This window comes from Xiphophorus hellerii, chromosome 23, assembly GCF_003331165.1.
Source record: "Xiphophorus hellerii strain 12219 chromosome 23, Xiphophorus_hellerii-4.1, whole genome shotgun sequence".
Lineage (NCBI taxonomy): Eukaryota > Metazoa > Chordata > Actinopteri > Cyprinodontiformes > Poeciliidae > Xiphophorus > Xiphophorus hellerii.
Genome location: NC_045694.1, coordinates 28,531,593 through 28,556,754, shown reverse-complemented (window position 1 = coordinate 28,556,754; position 25,162 = coordinate 28,531,593). Strand labels below are relative to the sequence as shown.

Here is a 25,162-nt window from a genome sequence, read left to right as displayed (position 1 = left end):
TGGATAGTTTAAAGACTATCTCACGGAATGTACGCTTTTGGTGAAGGCTCCATTGCTAGTTCTATTAATTCTCTCATGAACTGTTACAATGTCAAGAAAAGTGCAAAGAACCCAAATTTGATAACATACATTGTGGGTCATGAGTCTAGACTCTTGAGGAATACTCCAGTACTTCACGAGATACTCAATCTTCATTGATGGGACTGATAAAAGAAAAGCAGGATAATAAATGACTGTCTGGAGAATGTGTGCATCATCCCACTACCTCTCACATGCAAAGCAAGCGCTGTACCACTTGAGCCAATTCCCCACACGCTTGCAAGAAAAAGGATCAGAAAATCTCAGTATTTTCAGTAGGTTTTATTCAACAAAATATCAAAAGAGCTCGTTGTAAATCCTTGACCCAATCTACGTCAGACTGTGGTACTTGAAAAGATACTCGATCTTAAGAGAAAAGCGTAAGTTGCCTTGAAAAGCACTTTCTGGAGAATGCGGGTATCGATCCCGCTGCCTCTCACATGCTAAGCGAGCGCTCTACCACTTGAGCTAATTCCCCACACACTTGCAAGAAAAAGGATCAGAAAATCTCAGGATTTTAACTTAGGTCCATTCCAAAGAACATCGAAAGACTTCTTTGCAAAACTTGATCATCTCCCCTTCACTCAATGATGTAAGCAAGGACGAGGTGGCCGAGTGGTTAAGGCGATGGACTGCTAATCCATTGTGCTAAGCATGCGTGGGTTCAAATCCCATCCTCGTCGGATACTTTACATTATGAAATAAAGTGGCATAAAACATACATCGTCTGTGTTAATGGTCTACTTTGGCTAGTTTATAGACCATCTCCCGGGATGAACAATTTTGGTCAAGGCTCCATTGTTAGTTCTATTAATTCTCTCATGAACTGTTACAATGTCAAGAAATGTGCAAAGAACCCAAATTTGATAACATACATTGTGGGTCATGAGTATAGACTCTTGAGGCATACCCCTGTACCTCACGAGATACTCAATCTTCATTGATGGGACTGATAAAAGAAAAGGAGAATAGTAAAGAACATTCTGGAGAATGCGGGTATCAATCCCGCTGCCTCTCACATGCTAAGCGAGCGCTCTACCACTTGAGCTAATTCCCCACACGCTTGCAAGAAAAAGGATCAGAAAAACTCAGGATTTTAACTTAGGTCCATTCCACAGAACATCGAAAGACTTATTTGCAAAACTTGATCATCTCCCCTTCACTCAATGATGTAAGCAAGGACGAGGTGGCCGAGTGGTTAAGGCGATGGACTGCTAATCCATTGTGCTAAGCACGCGTGGGTTCAAATCCCATCCTCGTCGGATACTTTACCTTATGAAATAATGTGGCATAAAACAGACATCAACTCTGTTGTCTGTGTTAATAGCCTACTTTGGATAGTTCAAAGACTATCTCACAGAATGTACAATTTTGGTGAAGGCTCCATTGCTAGTTCTATTAATTCTCTCATGAACTGTTACAATGTCAAGAAAAGTGCAAAGAACCCAAATTTGATAACATACATTGTGGGTCATGAGTCTAGACTCTTGAGGAATACTCCAGTACTTCACGAGATACTCAATCTTCATTGATGGGACTGATAAAAGAAAAGCAGGATAATAAAGGACTGTCTGGAGAATGTGTGCATCATCCCACTACCTCTCACATGCAAAGCGAGCGCTGTACCACTTGAGCCAATTCCCCACACGCTTGCAAGAAAAAGGATCAGAAAATCTCAGGATTTTCAGTAGGTTTTATTCAACAAAATATCAAAAGACCTCGTTGTAAATCCTTGACCCAATCTACGTCAGACTGTGGTACTTGAAAAGATACTCGATCTTAAGAGAAAAGCGTAAGTTGCCTTGAAAAGCACTTTCTGGAGAATGCGGGTATCGATCCCACTACCTCTCACACGCTAAGCGAGCGCTCTACCACTTGAGCCAATTTACCACACGCTTGCAAGAAAAAGGATCAGAAAATCTCAGGATTTTAACTTAGGTCCATTCCAAAGAACATCGAAAGACTTCTTTGCAAAACTTGATCATCTCCCCTTCACTCAATGATGTAAGCAAGGACGAGGTGGCCGAGTGGTTAAGGCGATGGACTGCTAATCCATTGTGCTAAGCACGCGTGGGTTCAAATCCCATCCTCGTCGGATACTTTACCTTATGAAATAATGTGGCATAAAACAGACATCAACTCTGTTGTCTGTGTTAATAGCCTACTTTGGATAGTTTAAAGACTATCTCACGGAATGTACGCTTTTGGTGAAGGCTCCATTGCTAGTTCTATTAATTCTCTCATGAACTGTTACTATGTCAAAAAAAGTGCAAATAACCCAAATTTGATAACATACATTGTGGGTCATGAGTCTAGACTCTTGAGGAATACTCCAGTACTTCACGAGATACTCAATCTTCATTGATGGGACTGATAAAAGAAAAGCAGGATAATAAAGGACTGTCTGGAGAATGTGTGCATCATCCCACTACCGCTCACATGCAAAGCAAGCGCTGTACCACTTGAGCCAATTCCCCACACGCTTGCAAGAAAAAGGATCAGAAAATCTCAGGATTTTCAGTAGGTTTTATTCAACAAAATATCAAAAGAGCTCGTTGTAAATCCTTGACCCAATCTACGTCAGACTGTGGTACTTGAAAAGATACTCGATCTTATGAGAGAAGCATAAGTTGCCTTGAAAAGCACTTTCTGGAGAATGCAGGTATCGATCCCACTACCTCTCACACGCTAAGCGAGCGCTCTACCACTTGAGCCAATTTACCACACGCTTGCAAGAAAAAGGATCAGAAAATCTCAGGATTTTAACTTAGGTCCATTCCAAAGAACATCGAAAGACTTCTTTGCAAAACTTGATCATCTCCCCTTCACTCAATGATGTAAGCAAGGACGAGGTGGCCTACTTCGCTCACGTTAGTCGGTGTTTCTCCTCCAATGGCGCTTGCCCCTCTCCATTCTCACATTGAACGGTTTAGCCAATGTCGTACCGCCTCATAATGGACCGAGCCTATCAATGTCCGCGCTCACAATGGAAATCGGCCAATCACCGTGGCGACATGCGAACCTATCAATGTCCACGCTCACAATGGAAATCGGCCAATCACCGTGGCGACATGCGAACCTATCAATGTCCGCGCTCACAATGGAAATCGGCCAATCACCGTGACCCCTCCCTCCCTCAGACGCCCTCACGCCCCCCACCACCACAAACAAAACAAATTTCGAATTTTATTTTTAAAAATAAAAACCGTTGGAAGATTCTGAAAGTCAGATGTCAGTAGCCTAGCTTCGTTGAAGAAGGATTCGTCATCACATCATTGATCTCTCGACCTAAACGATCTTGCTGTGAGTACCCATTAATATTGTTTATTGTCTGTTGTCGTTCAAACAGATTTCGTATTTATAATTGTACATCAGCTAAAATAATATATTGTGGGTTAAATAAAAGGGCGACATAATGATGTCATGTTCTGAGTGCAAGAGTAAGGACACATTTTATTTTATAATATAGTAGTAACATTTTAAGTTAAAATGTAAATGCATACTGATGGAGCGGTACCGCCAGGCTGGGGCTGCACCTCCAAAGGTGCTGTATGTGGACTGTGGCTGCTGTATTAGTGAAGGCCTCAGCAAGCTGCAGGCCAGGTTTGGAGGGTGGCCAGATATTTACATTCGCCTGGACATTTGGCACTTTATGCGGAGGCTGGCTGTTGGTTGTACCACGGATGCCCACCCTCTGTATCCTGCTTTCATGCGGGCACTGTCCTCCTGCATTTTTGAGTGGGATGCAGGGGACCTTGACCTTCTTCGACGAGCGAAAGAAAGGCAGCTCCAGCAGGAACAGAGGCCAGGTATAACCAACACCATGGTGGACAGGCAGATAACCAAGAAGGAGTTGAGTAATTTCTGTCGTAGGAGGACACGGGGAGAGGACATCACTACTGTCCTTATTGAACGACTGCTGGAGGAGCTGAATGGTCCAAAAGGGAGAGATTTGATGGGGGTTCCCTTACTGGATGAAGTCAGGATAAAACACATCTGGGGTGTCCAAAAACGGCATGTGAAATGCATTCAGGATGTTGCAGGGATTCAGTTGTACACTGAGGTGGGCAGTGTCAACAAGAGCGGAATCAAGTTGACACGTTATCGCTGTTCACGAGGCTCTACATCCCTGGAGTCATTTCATTGTCATTTAAACAGGTTTATTCCAGGTAAGTCGCTTTCTAACATGACTACAACACTTTACTGTATATTTTTTGCAAAACTGGATCAACCAGTATTGTTTCAAAGACATTAATATGATGTGTTGTTTTTTTCCTTTTTTTACAGGAACCAGTGCAAACTTACTGAATTTCCAGCTCTACCTCCTGGAAGGCCTGAATAGATGGAATCAGGATCGGGGTTCTGCAGCAGTGACCAACAAACCATCGTCTCTTCTGACATATGCTGGAGACATGACTCAGTCCATAAATCAGAACAGCTTGAAGGTGCTGGGACGAGAGTACGTCCCACAATTTATGCCCCCTTCAAAGTACACAGGTACAAATGAAATATGTGAAGGATAAACAGTTTAAGATAAACTATAGTATAAAAAAATCAATAATATGTAACATGTTTTGGAATGTTTTACTATCAATATGTTTGATTTTCCATAGGTGAGCTACTGGGCGTTGACTACCTTCTAAGTCAAACAGGAAAGCCACTGAAACCCCAGCCTGACTCAGAAGAGACAGATGTTCTGCTGGAAGATGTGGAGGCTAATGTAGCAGAGGAAGATGAAGGCTTTGTGGACGAAGAAGCTTTGGACTTTCTAGTATCAGAGCTAGACGATGAGACCCTTTTCTCAGCTACATCACATCTCGAATCCTCCTCCCAGCCTGCTGCCTCCACCCAGCCAGCTCCCTCCACCCAGCCAGCTGCCTCCACTCAGCGTGCTGCCTCCACTCAGTCAGCTGCCTCCACTCAGTCAGCTGCCTCCACTCAGTCAGCTGCCTCCACTCAGCGTGCTGCCTCCACCCAGCCAGCTCCCTCCACCCAGCGTGCTGCCTCCACCCAGCCTGCTGCCTCCACCCAGCCTGCTGCCTCCACTCAGCCTGCTGCCTCCACTCAGTCTGCTGCCTCCACCCAGCCTGCTGCCTCCACCCAGCCAGCTCCCTCCACCCAGCCTGCTGCCTCCACCCAGCCTGCTGCCTCCACTCAGTCAGCTGCCTCCACCCAGCGTGCTGCCTCCACCCAGCGTGCTGCCTCCACTCAGTCAGCTGCCTCCACTCAGTCAGCTGCCTCCACCCAGCGTGCTGCCTCCACCCAGCCAGCTCCCTCCACCCAGCCTGCTGCCTCCACCCAGCGTGCTCCCTCCACCCTGTCTGCTGCCTCCACCCAGCGTGCTGCCTCCACCCAGCCTGCTCCCTCCACCCAGCCAGCTCCCTCCACCCAGCCAGCTCCCTCCACCCTGTCTGCTGCCTCCACCCAGCCTGGCATTGCTGAGCCTATGTCAGAGGTGGGCATTCATAGTAAGCTGTAGAATTGAAGAAAAATTTAATAAAACTTCAAATAACTTCAACATTATTTATGTTTTCTCAGGGTTTAGATGAGGCCGGTGTACCAGGCCTGGACAAAGTTGACAGCTTGGCTGAGTATCTGGTGGAGCTAAGGAGCAAAACCTCACTGGTGCTGACCAACCAGGAGGTCAGTAACATGCATTGTTGCTTGCTGCAGACATGCACACGCCTTTCACCTCACTTGCATATTGTTGTCCTAATGTAAAATTGTTTTATTTTCCTGTTTAGGTGAGCTGCATTGTTGCTCTGTGGCAGAACCTGCTGGAGTTTGATAAACAGAGAACGGTATTTGCTGCAAGACATCAAGAAAGATTGAACACTGGGAGGTTTCGGTCCCCCAAGAAGAGGCAAGAATTTACTCCTGGGGTTGAGAGTGTAAAGAGGCATGCTCTAACCACTCCAGCCCCATCTGCCCAATGGCCAGACTGCTGCCGCTTGGTGGAGACCATCTTTGTCCGACTGTGCAATATCCATCGTAGTCCAAAGAAAAGAGGAGCAGGCACAGTCTCCAGGTGGGATTTGATCCTACAAGACTATAGAAAGATCAGGCAGCTCGTTCTGGCGAATGGAGCTGTGATGGGGCAGACACATTTGCAGCTAGTGGATGTTAGCTACACCACCCTGGTTCAGTGGCATAACAGAAGGGTCAAAAGGCAAGAGACCGCTGTGGTACTTCAAGGGCTAAACCTTCCCAGCCAGTTTTCTGTAGCTGCTGACCCGCTTCTGCCTGCAAATATACGCCCGCATTACGGCGTACCACATTCAGGGCCACTGCATACATATAGGCTACCATCCAACACTGTGGGGCAGTCAAAATTAAAAAGAAAGCTACAATTCACTGATGGGACAAATCCATCAGGACAGCGGCAGCTTCTCCCTGCCCCACCCAAAAGGCCTCAGCTAGTGGCAATTACTCCAATGGCACCACAGGGATCTGTTATCCTCACTACCCAACAGCAACAGAGTTTGTGGAACCTCTCCACCCCTCCTCCACATGCTTATCCTGTGGCCCCTGCTCTGGCCCCTGCTCTGGCCCCTGCTCTGGCCCCTGCTCTGGCTCCCAGAGCAGCCCCTGCTCAACCTGGTAGAGAACCTCGAAAATTGACTCGCAAAGTTTTGCACAACACATGCAAAAAATGCGGGCAGTTTAGAATAGCTGAAACAGGACACAGCCAATATAGAGGGCAAATTTACTGTCCCTCTAATGAAAGTCTCACTAAAGAGCAGTGGCTGGAACAAATTAAAAAGAAAAAATAAACATTTTCTTTATTTTAAATAACTTCACTGTATATAAGTTTTATTTAGTTCATAGTGTGTTTATTTTGTTTTGGGTTAATGATACAGATATTTATTCTTATTGTCATTGTGTACACAAAGTAATTCAACAAACCATACAGTAAAAGGATTTAAGTCCTTCAGCAAACCACAAATTTCTTGGTTAAGAAAAAGAAATGGGAGACTTCAATGGAAATGTGTTGCATCCAAATGCTACAATGTTTTGGGACTAACTAAAAATGTTTAATTCACTGTCTTAATTGTTGAATAAATATTTGGTTCTTTTAAACCGATAAGGTCTATGGTCTTTTGTGAGTTAATATTAGCTGCTTCAAATTCTGAATTATTGGTAATTTAAGCATACACTAGAAAAAAGATATCATTCACTTCACTCAAAGTACTTTAGGAAAGACACTTGCAATTTTAGTTTCAGTCACTGTTTTGCTGTGAAAAATGAAAATAAGCACTGGGTATGATTAAGGACATTAAAATATACATCAAGTATATAGTATACAGTATAATTTAACACATTAATTTGAATATATCAGAATAAAAAAGCAAAATTAATTAAGCAATTCAAAGTTTTAAAAAGAAAGCCTTTTATGACAAGTGTTGGGTTTTAGTTTACAGTACTACACTATCTGTACAAAAAAGCATTTAAAATGTTTTCAAGATACAAAAAAACAGCCGTTACTTCATAACACTTAAACATTAATTGTGGGAAATCTTTTCACTAAAACATAGTATGGCGACTGGTAGGATCGAACTCGCGACTCTGGGATCGGCCTCACTCTTCCCCTTTCTTCTCCCCTCCCTTTCTTCCCCCTTCCTTCCTTTCTTCCCCCCCCCAAGCAGACTATTGTTCCCCAACTTGTGGCCGAGTGGTTAAGGCGATGGACTGCTAATCCATTGTGCTAAGCACGCGTGGGTTCAAATCCCATCCTCGTCGGATACTTTACATTATGAAATAAAGTGGCATAAAACATACATCGTCTGTGTTAATGGTCTACTTTGGCTAGTTTATAGACTATCTCCCGGGATGAACAATTTTGGTCAAGGCTCCATTGTTAGTTCTATTAATTCTCTCATGAACTGTTACAATGTCAAGAAATGTGCAAAGAACCCAAATTTGATAACATACATTGTGGGTCATGAGTATAGACTCTTGAGGCATACCCCTGTACCTCACGAGATACTCAATCTTCATTGATGGGACTGATAAAAGAAAAGGAGAATAGTAAAGAACATTCTGGAGAATGCAGGTATCGATCCCGCTGCCTCTCACATGCTAAGCGAGCGCTCTACCACTTGAGCTAATTCCCCACACGCTTGCAAGAAAAAGGATCAGAAAAACTCAGGATTTTAACTTAGGTCCATTCCAAAGAACATCGAAAGACTTATTTGCAAAACTTGATCATCTCCCCTTCACTCAATGATGTAAGCAAGGACGAGGTGGCCGAGTGGTTAAGGTGATGGACTGCTAATCCATTGTGCTAAGCACGCGTGGGTTCAAATCCCATCCTCGTCGGATACCTTACCTTAGGAAATAATGTGGCATAAAACAGACACCAGCTTTGTTGTCTGTGTTAATAGCCTACTTTGGATAGTTCAAAGACTATCTCACAGAATGTACAATTTTGGTGAAGGCTCCATTGCTAGTTCTATTAATTCTCTCATGAACTGTTACAATGTCAAGAAAAGTGCAAAGAACCCAAATTTGATAACATACATTGTGGGTCATGAGTATAGACTCTTGAGGAATACCCCACTACTTCACGAGATACTCAATCTTCATTGATGGGACTGATAAAAGAAAAGGAGGATAGTAAAGGACTTTCTAGAGAATGCGGGCATCGATCCCGCTGCCTCTCACATGCTAAGCGAGCGCTCTACCACTTGAGCCAATTCCCCACACGCTTGCAAGAAAAAGGTTGAGAAAATCTCAGGATTTTAACTTAGGTCCATTCCAACAAACATCGAAAGACTTCTATGCAAATCTTGATCATCTCCCCTTCACTCAATAATGAAAGCAAGGACGAGGTGGCCGAGTGCTTAAGTCGATGGACTGCTAATCCATTGTGCTAAGCACGAGTGGGTTCAAATCCCATCCTCGTTGGATACTTTACCTTAGGAAATAATGTGGCATAAAACACATGTTAACACCGTTGTATGTGTTAGGGGTCTTCTTTTTATAGTAATGATCACCCTAGATGTACAATTTTGGTCAAGGCTACATTGCTAGTTCTTTTAATTTTCTCATGAACTGTTGTAATGTCAAGAAAAGAGCAAAGAACCCAAAATCCATATCATCCATTTTGGCAACTGGGTCACGAGTATAGACTCTTTAGGCATACCCCAGTACTTCACGAGATACTTAATCTTCATTGATGGGACAGATAAAAGACTGAGCTGTATAGAGAAGGACTTTCTGGAGAATGCGGGCATTGATCCCACTACCTCTCGGTCGAACCTGGTGTAATATAAAAATAAAAATGATTACAATGGGTATCTAAAGGAGAGCAGTTAATAAACAATAAGATTGAAAATAAAATGGCATATTAAATGCTTAATACTGTTGACGTTGATAATATATGACAATGATCCTATATGTCGAACTGCATAATCAAAATTAGAAAAATGTTATTTCCCGGATACAATACTTGGCACATTTCTTTATCTCTACTTTTTTTTTTTTTTTACAAATTTTCTCAAGAACAGACCATGAGAACAGAACAATTACTCATAGTTATCTTGCGTCAAAGGGGAGCGGGAAGGGAAAATAACACGGGGGGAGGGGGGTGTACAATATGGGATATTTACGAGAAAATAATAATATGGGAGCATGGCGTTGAAAGGGGGTACACAAGTGTAAAACACGTCGGAAACAACATAACTCTTAGCAAGCCAAGGTTACAAAAACATTGCATTTCTACTTGGAAAAAGCCATTGAAGTTTGCTCTTTTTACTTACCATAAACAATAATGATGGGTGTTCTTGGCAAATCCAGAAAACATCACCTTACAACTTGCTTTCACACAATTCAAAATATATTTGGGTTCATTACGATGCAATCTGCATTACAAAACACAAGCTTTCAAATGCATCATCGACACAACACAGCTGTGAGGTTAGCTAACTTAAAGCTTCAACCTGATGTCAATCAAGGCAGAAAAAAAAATCAGGCAACACTTATTGGACGGTTCACGTTAACAAAGCCGCTTTTCCCCAAACACGGAAGCTGACGCGCAAGGAGCCCATTCAGGCGCCTTGATGTGAGACGCTGCTTCAGACGTCAGAGGGAAAAAATGCTCACTTTTGAGATTAGATGTTTTAAAAGTCATTCAGTTTTATTTTCTATCAAAAAACAAATTTTGTTTCCATATGACAATAAAATAAGAGCTAATAGAACACTAGACTATTTTTATCCTTTTATGATTTTTTTTTATGATTATTGAAAATGTAATTCATTGTATGAAAATATTCCCCCCCAAAAAACAATGTAACATTACCGCATACATTCATTACCAGGCACAAATATGAAGTGAATTAAAAGCTGTACTATTATCGATAAATAGATGTAAAAAATTACAAAGTTTGACCATTCTGAACTTTCTGAAAATGTTAACTTAAAAAAACACTGCAACCGGTGCTTTATGGTATGTTTAGGTACATTTCTCAGAGAAAAATATTACAAATCACTGTTTTCACTGATTAATTTATTTATGGCAACGTCACATCAAATCAGCAGTTTCAGATCACTTTACAGTTTAATTTAGGGCTGTTGCAAACAAATATTTTAGTAATTGAGTAATCTATCGATTATTCTTACGATTAATCGAGTAATCGGATAAAAAAATAAAGTAAAATAAAATACTGGTAATTCATCTACCTCCGTCATCCTCCACTGATCTCCGCCGTCCGCGTACGTCAGGGATGTGCTCTTGCGGCTGATCAAGGCGAGAATCATATCACTATTTCCTCAAGATGGACTCAACCACAAAGGTAAAAAGAAAAAACAAAATAAAAAAAAAAGTTTGAATTTCTTTTGAATTTACAGTTTTGGTTATGCATATTGTCACTTTGATTTTATTTACATATACCTTTTACACTCTGAACTTCATTTAACCTGATATGTATTATAACCATAACTCAGTAAAAAGTTTGTAAAGGCGGCACAATAAAAAATAATTTTAAAATATCTACGGCGCAAAATCCAACATAACTAATGGTATAGGATGAATATATGAATCTGCTCCTGCGAGCGGCTTCACAAAGTGGCAGACGAACCGCGCGACGCACAGGTTCGTGGGTTCGCGACCCGTCTTTGACAGCTTGAGATAAACTGCTTTAAACCTACGAACTACAATAATACGCTGAAAAGCTGTCCAAGCATCACCACTCCGTGAAAACTCGGCCCCTCTGGCCTCTTTTTTCAGAAGTTTGGGCCCCTTCCTATGCGAAGCGAGCGCTCTACCATTTGAGCTAACTCCCCCCAAAGAAATAATATCTGCAGGGATTTCATCAAGTTGAATTGTTTAGTACTAGTCTGTAAATACATTTGTACATATCTAATACAATTCACTGTTTTGCACTATGTGGTTTTCAGTGTTTATGTTCACAAGGTACCATTTCCCTCCAGCAGTCTAAACAAGAATCTTCTGATCTTGACAAGTTCGGCTCTAATCTTCTGACCCACATGCAGACTCAACAAGTCCAAGTCTAGAAAAAGGGATTTATTAACAAAAGATCGAACAACAATGACAGGTCCGCGTAGCGTCTCTGGATAATGGAAGTGATACACGAATGGCGGCACCTGGAACAGAGCTGTGTTATTGGTGGTCAGAGGTGAGTTGATCTAGATGCAAATAGAAACCGCTTACTTGTATGACGGTTCTGGTGAACTGTGGGGGAAGGTTGTCCTGGAACCCGTGTGGAGTTTGGTGAGGGTAATGTGAGCCAAAGGTACAGATGGAGTTAAATGATGGATGGGGATGGGCGGAGCAGGCAGGCAGATTCTTTGCAGGTAAGAGACTCGGGAGGTGAAAACAGATGGACAACTTAGTGATTGGCTATCTGAGGCCAGGCTTCGAGGCGTGTACCGAGTAATAAGGGGGCATGTCTGATGAAGCCCCGCTTTGAGGCTTGTGTCGTCTTGTTGAAAACCACGTGACTGGCAACAAACGAGGCCTGGCATTGCATGGGTCACGTGACTGCTTCATTTTGCGTGTCGGTTTTCAAAATAAAGGCGTGATGAGCCACTGCTTCTCGGGTTATTGTATTTGATCCCATCAGGGGATTATTTGTCTTCAGCAGTGGCCGAAATGAAAGGAACCTTTTATAGTTCATGTGTATGAATGATTTTGATGATGGCACTCATCAAAATGTAATGTTTATTGATTTTCTCAATTGTTGATTATGGTATATTTTATGACATATTTGTGTGTTTTTTATTATGTAAAGCTTTGAAACTGCAATGTTGCTGAAATGTGCTGCACAAATAAACTTGATTGAAAAGGAGCCAGCGAGGAGAAAAAATCTGACATCTGCGAATACTTTGAGATGATCATTCACAAGATTCTTAAATAAAAAAATAATTAAACGCTTCACCTCCAAAATTCTCACCTTCTTGAAATTTCCACTTCTTTGTTCTGCAAAAATATATCAGTCTCTAACAGCAGAAACAGACTAAAGCTGCTGGAAGAGTAAAATTCTGGCCTGATGAGTAAAAATATAAGGGATCAGATCAGAGAGCCAATAGGAATCCAAGAAAAGGAGAACTTTTGAAGAATTTTAGTTTTTAGGAGGCAAATCAAAACTCAAAGAATACTGTCTGCCCCAACAAGCACTGCACTCCGAATACACTAAAACAAATGTCTTTGTCAAATCAGTCGATGACAAAAGAAAACAGCCACTGACAGTCAACATATACCAGGATTGACTACAAATCATTTTAATAACTAAAAAAGATGAGTTAAATAGGATTTAATTGACTCTCCTGTTACTAAACATGAGTTTGACAAAACCTTTGTGACAATATTGCATTTACTAATTGTTTTTAAATATGTCTGTCTGAGTGACAAGGCTGCCACAGTTTGGACAGCAGATGTCACTAGTGAGAAATGAATGAACCACCGAGTAACGAACCTTTGGGCAAAGCAACGGGCCGGAAGCTTCATTGCTTCATGAGGCTTCATTTGGCCATCACTAGGACAACTCCTTCTTGGAAATTTCCTTTATGAACCTGGAGACAGCAACACAAGGATATGAAACTCTGATGGCAAAGCTCGAAAGACTAAACATAAGCTAGAACTAGCAGACAACGAGAGAGAGCCAGAGAGACTACCGGTAGCATTAATCCTCCAGCACTGACTGAAGGCTCTGCAGCTCCTTTATTCCCACACCCTGATGAGGCTGATGATCTCCACCTGTGTCGACTGCCCTGGCTCCTCACCAAGATCCTTGCTAGAGAAGACGTGTTACTTACACACACACATGCACACCGGTTCCTGACAGATCTAGCGTTGTTATTGACTAACTTTTCACATACGCATATATTTAATATATGTCACATAGGTAGATGCTCTGTCTACACCACAGAAGATTTGCTCAACTCTGGATGCTGAATGCTTGAAGTAACTGAAATTGTGCCCATGTTCTGATATGTTCATCTAATCATCATTTGTACACATCGGTGCTCTTATTTTGATTATCTCTTTGGCAATGACATGTTGGTGTAGTTTTTAGCAAAACTTTTCTTTCACTTTTAAATTTTCAGAGTTCTTCCTCACAGTAACTTCAGCGTCATGCTTGTGTAAAGGCTCAAAGTGAAAAACAAACTGAATCTAATAAAGTCTCAGATTCTGGACCCATCTCTGAAACCACGGTCACATCTCCATGAATAAGGGATTACATCCGCTACTTATTAATAATTAATGATGGCTTAGCAGGCTGGGAAACTAATATGCAGAGCAAAGTTTGAGCTCTCATCTAGGAGACATTTTTGATTCTTTCGCCTGTAAATGTGACTGTGCATATGTGTGTGGGGGTGTGCATGTGTGTGTGTGTCTGGACAACTAAAGGTTATATTTGCCATTTGTCTGGGTTTTGGGAGAGGCACGGCAACAATGTGGAGCACCAGAATACTGATGGCCACTGTAGGGATTCTAAAACATTCACTGGCGCAAAGAAATATGTTTATTGAGAATTTATTTAAATGTCAAAGTGGCTGCCGTCTCACTGGGAATCCACAGGAATCCTAACCCTAATCTCAAAGGAAAACCTGGATTCATAAAAAGTCAACCGATTACTATTAACACAGAGGAAATACCTGGAAGTGAATTCCAGGTAATTCACAACAGTTTTAGAACAACTGAAGTTATTCAAAGCTCATTTTCAAAGCTGCAACAGCGGCTTTGAAAATGGACAAATTTAAAGAATGCAGAGGTCATGTTTGTTTGTTTGTTTGTTTGCCTCCTACTCTCTCCTACTTCTAAAACACCAAAAATCTAAATCGTTTCTCTAGCATCTTGTAAAAGTATCCACGCGTTAAAATGTCAACCCTGCTATGCACCATTCATTTTCCTTGGCACAGATTCCCCAAATGACGAGGAAAACTTTGGATGTAAGCCTCTGTGGTAATGCCAAGATGGTTTCCACTGTGTGTAATAAAGCATATTAAGGCATATTTGTTGTTTGTGTTATTAAAATAAGCAGTCATAAGCAGCTTATTGTTGGAGGTTGTTCTGGGCATACACTGCTTATAGATCAATTCCTCAGAGACCTGTGTTTTCAAGCTTTTATTTATGATTATTATGATTTATGCTTACAGCCAATGAAAACATGACACTTAAGATTACAATATTACACCAGACCAACACATTTCTAACACAGAAATGTGGACTTAAACATAATTTTGTATTGCATCTTTTTTTTTTCCGCACCTGCCTAAAACTTTGACACTACACTCTGGTTTGGGTTCTGTTTCTTCTTCTCATTAAAAGCTTTATACATTATAAAAATCAGACATGAAGTGAATATTTTTCAAACATCCAGCTAATGGTTTCGGTACTTCAGCGTCTCGGAGGAAATGAGGTGACGCTCTGGCTTTGAAGCGCCTTGTAACTGAAGGCAATTGGCTGCGTGAATGAAGTTTTTAAGATGTATTTTTCATCGCTTTTGATCCAACTCTCTTTGATGCCTATGGTCACAGACCGCTGACGGGTTGATATGCTGTAGACTGTCATTCTTGTATTTTGTTTGGCTCTATTTATAGAACGGGGGAAGGAGGGGAAAGGTTGACAAAGAGGCACATTCAAGTCCTTACATGAAGCTGAAGCCAACATTTTGCTTGGTCAGTTTAAACCAAGAAAGCGTTTTAGGCCCCTGAATATTTAGAGAAGTGTTGGCTAATATGAGTCCACTAGCACCCACGTTGACAGTAAAAAATAAATGAATAAAACAATCCACTGCAATATCCCAATAAACTGGAATGGACTATGAAAACAGTCGCAGTGGAAATGAATATAATTAATGGTAACTACACTAGAAGACTACAGTAATTTAGCCACATAGTTTATGAAAACTACCAAATCAACATACAATTTCCATAAGTTCTAGTGCAATTTCCTTACTTTATTCTCATAGACCGCTTACTTTGTAAACAGTTACTTTAAAGGGGCAGTATTATGTGTTTTCCTGGCACATAGTGCAATTTTATAGCACAATCAAGTAACTATGTTAACTTCAGTTGTTATAAAAATGTTGAATATATCAAATATGACTTAAAAGAAATTTGACTTTGATATTTGATGCCTAGAGATTAGGCCTCTCTCTCTCTTCAAATCTCCTGCTCTTTCTGAAACTCCGTCTTCAGGAAGTCACCCACAACTATTTCACACAGCTCAATGGTTGGCAGGGGATATTCAAGGATTTCTTTAACATGCAAGAAAGAATCAAGGCAACACTGCAGGTATGCTTTTTGATGAGGGAATAACATTATAGCGTGATGTAGAGGTCAAAGAAGTTAAATCATTGTTGGCCATGCAGTTAAAAAGAGCAGTGTAGATGAGTGGGAAATAGTAAATGAGGTAGAACAACACTGTGGGATATTGTAGCAAGAAAAGTGATAAAGAGTTAACTGGAAAAGAACTGGAGTTTTCTTAGTTAGCTTATGTAGACCATAATTATGACCACGATGTTGGCTGAATTCTCCATAGTTCGCCAGTGTGCAGCATATAGTCAGTACTTTTGATTTATGAACGAGGCTGTAGAACAGATTTAAATGTAGCTGAAACTCATTAGAGATTTTAGAAAGCAAGGCTAAGCAAGGTTTCAGCATCGTAGTGAAGGTTATGTAATATCAGCATAAAGGCTAAGCACTGGAAACCAAATTTTGCTAGGCTATTAGTTCAAACCATGAACTGCAATGCTGATTTTAGCTGATTTTAGCAACTTAAAAATAGCGCAAAATGAAAGTGTTCATATCCTTGAGGTACACCTGTTATGCTAGCAGATATTAAATGTCTACACTTTCACAGAAACTTTTGAATGTTGTTGGTGATTTCTCAGCTAAACGGATGTCTTGCTACACTAATTGACTATACTAGTTGTATCAATCTGCCTTATGAGCTGCAACTCGTCAGACCACTCCAGCTGGGACACAAAGACAATCCCTGTGGTCAAAAGACAAAGTACTGATTTCTTGGGAAAGTCTAGATGTTTAATATCTGCTGACATAGCAATGTATCCTTTGTACATCATTTTGTGTTTCAGTTTTAATTTAAGGATATAGTCTGAAACAGAGGATTTGCTTGGCTAGCTGTTAGCCTTCCACTTCTCTGAGGATTTTTTTTTAACTATTCTATAAATTCATAGGCATTGTTGAAATCATATTTACATACACTAAGAAGACACAAACATGTTTTTTCTTGGTGTCTGATGTTAAATCAGACCAAAAACTTCTTGCTTTAGTTTTCTGGAATTTTGCTAAATGGTGAGATTATTATTATTTTTTTTTTAGACTTTTTTGATACTGTCCTTGAATTCTACCCCTTTAAAACATGTTGTTGCCAATTTGTTGGGCGTTTATCAAATATAAATAATTTTGATAGTTCTAACCTAGCTAAAACAAGAAAAATATGTCCTAATTTAGACATGTCTGTCTTTTTAAACAATGTTTGTATAACTGGTTTCAACTGTATATGATATTCTCTACAGGTAAGGAGGCTATTTCCAATAATAAAATACCTTCACCGCTTCAACAAACCTAATCAAAATGGGGCTCCACAAAAATAATGACAAGATCTTAAAATAACTTTAGAATCAATTCTCATCGTTTCATATAGTTCAGTACTTAGTTAATGTGGAGTTGGGTATTAGCTAAAAATGTGAGGATTAAAGACGTGCTTTATTGTTTGTGAATGGAACAGCAATTCCAACTAGGGCTTTTCAGTAGTTATATATACTATATATATATATATATATATATATATAAACAGTATATATATATATATGTCTATATATATATATATATACAGTATATAGGCCTGTCACGATAGCAAATTTTGCTGAACGATTGTCTCAAAAATTATTGCGATAAACGATAATATTGTTTGAAGACCTTTTTACACTGATTTAATGGAAATGACATAATAATCCATGCGATTTCTTTTTTTTTTTTTTTTTTTTTTTTTTTTTTAATATTTATTTATGATTTTCAAGAATAAACAGGCAAATTAGAAGACAAAACAACAAGGATAAAAAAAAAAACTAACCAGAATCATCAAAACAAAAATCCACAGAACAGAACAATCAAAACACTGTCAGCTAACAAAGGGTCTGATAAGAGGATAAAATGCACATCAGATTGTAGAGTGTTATCGAGCATGAGACAGAGTCCAAGCGAGTAAGAGACATTTCTGAGGACATTGAAACAAACAGCCCACCATGGAATATGGAATAACAAGAAAAGATGAACACAAGTTATAATCACAATAAACATGACGCAACGGTAAATGAGTAAAATAAATTATTAGAAAATACAGGTCCAGATGTAAACGACAGTTATTTTAGCCTATTATTTTGTATGTATCTATTGAAAGGACCCCACACATCCAGGAACTTCTGATGATTGTCAGACAAAGAGTATCGAATCTCCTCAAGATAGATACAGGACACCATATCATTAAGCCATTTCTTAAAACAAGGCGGGGTAGAGGATTTCCATTCCCGTAGAATAACCCGCTTTGCTACCACTAAACCAAACATTAGAGACTGTTGTAGGGACATGGGAAGAGCAAGAGAGGATTTAGAGCAACCCAAAATGATCAAATGCCTATCCGGACATAGAGGATTGCCATAAGCATTGCTATAAAATTCAAAAATCTTGCACCAGAAGTCCATTAGTTTAGGACAGGAGCAAAACATGTGACCCAGAGTCCCATCATCTAATTTACATTTGTCGCATTTTGGTGAGACGCAGGGGAATAGCCTATTGAGTTTAGTTTTAGAAAAGTGCAGCCGATGGATAACTTTGAATTGAATAAGTTGCAGTCTAGAGTTAATGGAGCAGGTCTTGATTCTTGAAAGAGACAAATCCCATTGCTCATCTGAGATCTCACCAAGTAGATCAGAAGCCCAGGCCTCTTTTATATGCCTAGTAGATGGGGATGAACTGAAAAGATTAACAAACTGAGAAATTAGGTTTTTAGAGGTAGGGGGCTTTCTTATAAGCTCGTAGAAACTATGCTGTGCTGGTAAGGTTTCATAGTGGGGGAGGTGCTGTTTTACAAAGTTCCGAGCTTGCAAGTACCTGAAAAAATGGCTAGAAGGAAGACCAAATTTTGCTTGTAGTTGCGTGAAGGAAGCAAAGTGATTATTAATGTATAAATCCTTAACAGCAACTATCCCCTTATTTAACCAGTGCTTAAAAACTACATCCATATTACCTGGCTTAAATGCTGAATTCTGACAAATCGGGGCATAGATGGACAAGCCAGGGAGATTCAATACATTCTTTAACTGCTTCAGAATCCTGAGTGAATTTCTTAGTATAAAATTATCCTTCAGCAACTGAAAGGACAAAGAAGGATTGGAAAACAATACTGCAGCTGAGGAAGAAGAAGTAAGCTCTAATAACGCAAGGTTTTCGTTCAATGGCCATTTGGGTAGTAGCGAGTCAACCACCTCACCCCTCGAACAGAACTGAGTCCAGAAAACCCAGGATCTGGCATTACACGCCCAGTAATAGTATCGAAAAACAGGAAGGCCTAGGCCCCCCTCCGCAGTAGGTTTCTGTAGGTGAGACTTTGATATTCGAGGGTGCTTACCAGCCCAGACAAAAGGGATTATAATAGAGTCTATCATCTTAAAAAAGGAAGCAGTGAGATAAATGGGTATATTTTGAAAAAGATAGGTAAATTTCGGAAGGAGCACCATCTTGACAACATTGATGCGACCAATCAATGAAAGAGGAAGGTGCCTCCACATGTCAGCCATGGATTTAATTTTGTTGATTAAATCCAAAAAATTATATTTAAAAAGGAGTTTAGGGTCTCTTGTGATATTTATCCCCAGATACTCGAAATGACTAGTGGAAACTTTGAATGGCAGATTGCTAAGAAAAGCAGCGTTCAGACCATTTGAAAGAGGCATAAAAAGACTTTTATCCCAATTAATAGTAAAACCGGAAAGCTTGCCGAATTTATTTATAAGTGTAAGAAGTGGAGAAAGAGAGACTGTAACGTCTGAAAGGGTCAGGATAACATCGTCTGCATACAGGCCAATGGGACTATCTGTAGCATAGTCTGAAATGCCAGTGATCGATGGATGGTTCCTGATGGAAATAGCAAGGGGTTCCATGGCCAATGCAAATAGCAACGGAGAAAGACAACACCCCTGTCTGGTTCCGCGATGCAATAAAAAAGAAGCAGACCTGTCGTGATTAGTCAGAACTGAGGATCTTGGCTGAGCATAAAGCATTTTTAGTAAAGTCATAAATTTATCGCCAAAGCCAAATTTTTGGAGAACCAAAAACAAATAGTCCCATTCAATTTGGTCGAATGCCTGTTGAGCATCTAATGAAATAACTGCGGAGGCAGGAAGGTTGGACTGGTACATAACACTTAAGAGTCGACGAGTGTTTGAAAAGGAATACCTGTTGGGGATAAAGCCAGTCTGGTTGGGATGGATCAGATGAGCTATGCATTTATTTAAACGAGTAGCAAGTACTTTGGCTACTATTTTTTGGTCACCATTTAGTAAGCTTAAAGGACGGTATGAGGCAACATTAGAGCAATCCCTGCCCTTCTTCAGGAGAAGACAAATATGTGCATCATACAAACTCTGGGGAAACACTCCCTCCACCACAGAAGAGTTCACCATACGCAGAAGAAGAGGGGCAACCAGATCCAAATAACATTTATAGAAATCTATTCCAGAGGGGAGCTGCGGGAACATCATGGAGTGAAGACGTGCTTCTCGAGGCTCCGCAAAAGCAGGGACAAAACATTTATTTTAAAGCACACCCCTCTTTATAAATCAGCCTCGCATATGTATATAATGGTGCGCTTCTAATCCCTGGTTCATTTGACACCTTTTTTGGTCGATAAGTCGTTTGTTTTAATAACTTTTTGTAACAGGCCGCGGTCGTCGCCTCGAACCTAGCCAGCGTGCACTAGCTACATAGCGCCCGACCCGGGCCCGAAACGGACTGGTTTGTCACTTTTGGGTTGATCCCTTGTCCCCTGCACGGTGGTACTAGGACTGATATTACTGCGGGCACGGGTGAGCATAAAAGAGTGGTTTCCGTCCTTGGATGGTCCATTGTGCTAAAGCTAATTATTGGTTGCGCTCGCTCGTGTCGCTGAACTGTGACGTCATCGTTTACGCCAACTTTCTTCGGCACTGTTTGGGACCATTTTCGGTTTTAAAGTACTGCGACTCTTGTAAAATGGACAAGAGGGAAACTAAGGGACCTCGTCAGAGACGTGCTGCCGCTGAGACGGGCTCTGGATCGGGCGCGCTCCGGATGGATGAGACGCCGCTGGGGAGCGACGAGCGTGGATCAGATACACCGCTCAGTGAGGCAACATTCATCAAAGCACTGCAAGGTCTGAAGCAAGACATTTGTGATACTTTTGACAAGAGGATCGACTCTCTTACTCTCACATTAAGGTCAGAAATTAAATCCGTGAAGGCTGAGCTTAATGCTAATATAAACTCCATCCAGTCTCTTGTTGAAACTCAGGGAGCCACAATCAAAGAGCTTGAGGTCTCTGCTACCTCTTGCAGTGATGATTTGTCCTCCCTGCAGACCTCTGTATCCGTTTTAGCAGGGGAAGTTAAACAACTACAGGCTAAATGTGAGGATCTGGAGGGGAGGTCAAGGCGTAATAATATTCGTCTCATCGGGCTGGCTGAAGGACTGGAACTGCCCAGTTCTAGAGAATTCATCTCACAGCTTCTGCGTGACCTTTTGGGATTGGAGGATGTGCCGCTTCTGGACCGAGCTCACAGATCTAGCAGGGAAAAACCTAAAGAAGGAGCTCCACCTCGACCAATTATCATCAGAGTGCATTATTTTCATGTGAAGGAACTGATTCTGCGCCGGGCAGGAGCTGCTGCACCTCTTCTCTATCAGGGCAGGAAAATTTTTATCTTTCCAGACTTTACGTCATCAGTGGCCAAAAAACGCTCACAATTTGGGAATGCCAAACGTCTCCTACACTCGTGCCCTGGCGTTAAGTTTGGTCTGTTCTACCCTGCTGAGTTAAGAATCACACTGCCAAATGGAGTTGTGCGCAAGTTTTCCGACCCCGAAGCTGCCACAGACTTTATTAAGAAACTGGGAGGTGGTGCTCCTTCTGACTAATAACTTTGACTTGGTTTGAGGCTGATGTTCGTTATTTCTGATTTATATTTGTGAAATGGTAACCTAACTGAAGGTTGGTTTTTTTTTTGTTTTTTTTTTGTGATTTCACAAAATGTAGGGGGTGCTTTTAGTACCAGATTTTGTTAATTTTTTTTTTTTTTTCTTACATATTTGATTCTAATCATTTACTTATCTTATTTATGATGTTTTATTTATTTTTGTTTAATTTTTAAAATTTATTTTATTTTATAAATATTACTATATTATTATATTATTTATATTTTATTAAATCTCCTTTTTTTTTTTTTTTTTTTTTTCTTTCAAATACCTTTTTAGTTTTTCTATCCTTACTACTGATTTATTTCCTATATATACTTTATTTGTTTATTTATATTTCTGTGTGTGTATGGGTATGTAGATGCATATCTATTTATACACTTAATTAGATAATATAATTTGATCCACTTTTTTTTTTTGTTCCTGCTTTGCACTGGTGGGAGCTTGAGTTCTACTGGGTCCGTGGATGCTTGGGGAGAGGTATCTAGTAGTTAGCAAAAGGGGGTATGCGCGCATCTTGTTTGGGAAGATGCTTCAGCAATCAGGGGTAAGTTCTAACGTTCTTGTTTTGTCGTACTGTATTTCACATGTTATTTGGTCTTTAAGTGCTATCAATGGGTCATTCTTTACACAGATTGATGGATGTCACAAGCTAATTGTGATAATTTACTAAAGGGTCAGGTTTTCAAGTTTTGTAGCTGGAATTGTAAGGGTTTAAATCAACCCATTAAAAGGAGTAAAGTGCTCCATCATTTACAGCATTTGGGTGCTCAAATTGTGTTTTTACAAGAAACCCACTTGAAAATTTCAGATCATTCTAGACTCCGGAAGGGCTGGGTTGGCCAAATGTATCATTCAACTTTTCAAGGTAAATCTCGAGGTGCTGCTATTTTAATTCACAAATCAGTACCATTTGTGTCCTCTAACATTATTACTGATCCTAATGGTAGATACATTATTGTTTGTGGGAGCATCTTTAATACAAAATTAGTTTTGGCTAATGTGTACGCACCGAATTGGGACGATTATAATTTTTTTAGTTCCTTTTTTACCAAAATTCCAGATTTATCTTCACATTTTCTTATCTTGGCTGGCGATTTGAACTGTTGGCTGGGCCCTTTGGATCGGTCATCAAATAATGTTAACAGACAATCACATTCTTCCAAAGTTGTTAATAATTTTCTTAAAGAATTCTCAGTTATTGATGCCTGGCGCTTTCTTAACCCTACTCGTAAAGAATATACATTTTTCTCCCCAGTTCACCATACATACACTCGTATTGATTACATTCTTTTGGACAGCCGACTGATACCGCATATCCGATCTTGTTCTCACAATGCCATTGTAATTTCAGATCATGCTCCTGTGACATTGGACCTGGTGATGGGAGGTGGCTCTCCTTCTGTTGTTCCTTGGCGCTTGAACACACGTCTGTTGTCTGATGATAAGTTTGTTGCCTTTGTTACTTCAAAAATAGACTTCTTCATTGCCACAAATGATACTCCAGGTACATCACCCTCTCTCTTGTGGGAGACTTTTAAGGCTTTTATACGAGGACAGATTATATCCTACAGTAGTTTCGAAACTAAACAGAGAAAGGCAAAGTTGTCAGAACTTACAACTCGAATTCTGCAGTTGGATGAACTATACGCAGCTTCCCCCTCACCCGAGGCATACAATGTTAGGTTGTCTTTACAGGCAGAGTTTGACCGATTGGCATCAGTACAAGTGGAGGAGATGCTTTTGAAGTCGCAGCATGCCCAATATGAATATGGTGACAAGGCCAGTAAACTACTTTCTCACCAACTTCGTAACGCGTCAGCAACACATTTCATCCCACGGATCCAAACTCACAATGGCATTTCTTCGGATCCACAAATAATTAATAACCAGTTCCAAGAATTTTATTCGTCATTATACGTGTCTGAATGTCCATTTGATATTTTGTCTCTGGACTCTTTCTGTGATAACCTTGTTTTTCCTGTATTAGACCGAACTTATAGTCTTAAAATGGAAGAGCCCTTGGCTGTAGAAGAAGTTCTGCGTGCTCTTAATAATATGCAAAGTTCAAAATGCCCAGGACAGGATGGATTTCCTGTCGAATTTTATAAAAAGTTCAGTCTTAAATTGGCTCCCCTCCTACTGAACATGTTTAGGCACTCATTTGAAACTGGAACTCTCCCAGCATCCTTGTTACAGGCTTCTATTTCTTTGATCCTGAAGAAGGATAAAGATCCTTTATCTTGTGGCTCCTATCGCCCAATTTCTCTTTTAAATGTAGACTATAAAATTCTCGCCAAACTTTTAGCCCTCCGTTTAGAAACTGTCTTGCCATCTTTGATCAGTCCTGACCAGACTGGATTTATTAAGGGGAGATATGCCTTCTCCAATGTTAGACGGTTATTTAATGTGCTCTATAACCCCACAGATTCTTGTGAAGCTGAATTTGTGATTAGTCTGGATGCGGAGAAGGCGTTTGACAGGGTGGAGTGGGGTTACCTTTTTTATGTACTTCAACGTTTTGGATTTGGTAATAAGTTTGTTTCATGGATAAAGCTCTTATACACTTCCCCACTTGCCTCTGTCAAAACAAATTCCATTTACTCTAAATACTTTCCTCTTTTCAGAGGCACTAGACAGGGGTGCCCCATGTCCCCATTACTTTTTGCAATAGCTATAGAGCCATTGGCCATCTCACTTAGATCCAATACACATTTAAGTGGGGTCACAAGATCAGGCATTGAACAACGACTTTCCTTGTACGCCGACGACTTGCTTCTCTATATTTCTAAACCAGCCTCTTCAGTCCCTATTGTACTTTCAACTCTTGATCAATTTAGCCGCGTCTCTGGCTATAAACTAAACCTTGGTAAAAGTGAAATTTTTCCATTAAATTCGGTGGCTCGAAAATATTCACTTGCTTCTCTCCCATTTAGGGTTGCCCTTGATGGTTTTACATATTTAGGTGTTAAGGTCAAATGTAAACTTTGCGACCTTTTTAAATTTAACTTTGAGCCGTTGGTGGACAAGGTCAAACAAGACCTAGATAGATGGTCTTTGCTTCATTTATCCGTTGCTGGGAGAATTAATACGATTAAAATGAACGTGCTTCCCAAGTTTTCTTTTCTCTTTCAGTGTGTCCCTGTTTTTATCCCCGTTTCTTTTTTTAGTAAACTGGACCAAATCATCACTGGATTTATTTGGGATCATAAACCCTCTAGAATTCGTAAATCATATCTTAGGAGACCAAAAAGTGTGGGTGGAATGGCATGGCCGGACTTTATGTTTTATTATTGGGCATCCAATATTAGAATTCTTAATTATTGGTTAAAGGCAAATGATTTGGACAGTGCCCCGGCTTGGTTGG

At 40.4% G+C, this 25,162-nt stretch overlaps 7 non-coding genes across 7 annotated transcripts; 6 read left to right on the top strand and 1 right to left on the bottom strand.

The window, feature by feature from the left end:
- Positions 1 to 483: 483 nt before the first annotated feature.
- Positions 484 to 556, bottom strand: trnaa-agc (transfer RNA alanine (anticodon AGC)). The gene has a single exon. It is a non-coding gene; the product is annotated as a tRNA-Ala (tRNA).
- Positions 557 to 679: 123 nt separating this feature from the next.
- Positions 680 to 761, top strand: trnas-gcu (transfer RNA serine (anticodon GCU)). The gene has a single exon. It is a non-coding gene; the product is annotated as a tRNA-Ser (tRNA).
- Positions 762 to 1,258: 497 nt separating this feature from the next.
- On the top strand, positions 1,259 to 1,340 carry trnas-gcu (transfer RNA serine (anticodon GCU)). The gene has a single exon. It is a non-coding gene; the product is annotated as a tRNA-Ser (tRNA).
- A 751-nt stretch (positions 1,341 to 2,091) lies between these two features.
- Positions 2,092 to 2,173, top strand: trnas-gcu (transfer RNA serine (anticodon GCU)). Its single transcript has one exon. It is a non-coding gene; the product is annotated as a tRNA-Ser (tRNA).
- Positions 2,174 to 7,736: 5,563 nt separating this feature from the next.
- trnas-gcu (transfer RNA serine (anticodon GCU)) lies at positions 7,737 to 7,819 on the top strand. The gene has a single exon. It is a non-coding gene; the product is annotated as a tRNA-Ser (tRNA).
- A 496-nt stretch (positions 7,820 to 8,315) lies between these two features.
- On the top strand, positions 8,316 to 8,397 carry trnas-gcu (transfer RNA serine (anticodon GCU)). Its single transcript has one exon. It is a non-coding gene; the product is annotated as a tRNA-Ser (tRNA).
- A 506-nt stretch (positions 8,398 to 8,903) lies between these two features.
- trnas-gcu (transfer RNA serine (anticodon GCU)) lies at positions 8,904 to 8,985 on the top strand. Its single transcript has one exon. It is a non-coding gene; the product is annotated as a tRNA-Ser (tRNA).
- The last annotated feature ends 16,177 nt before the right edge of the window (positions 8,986 to 25,162 follow it).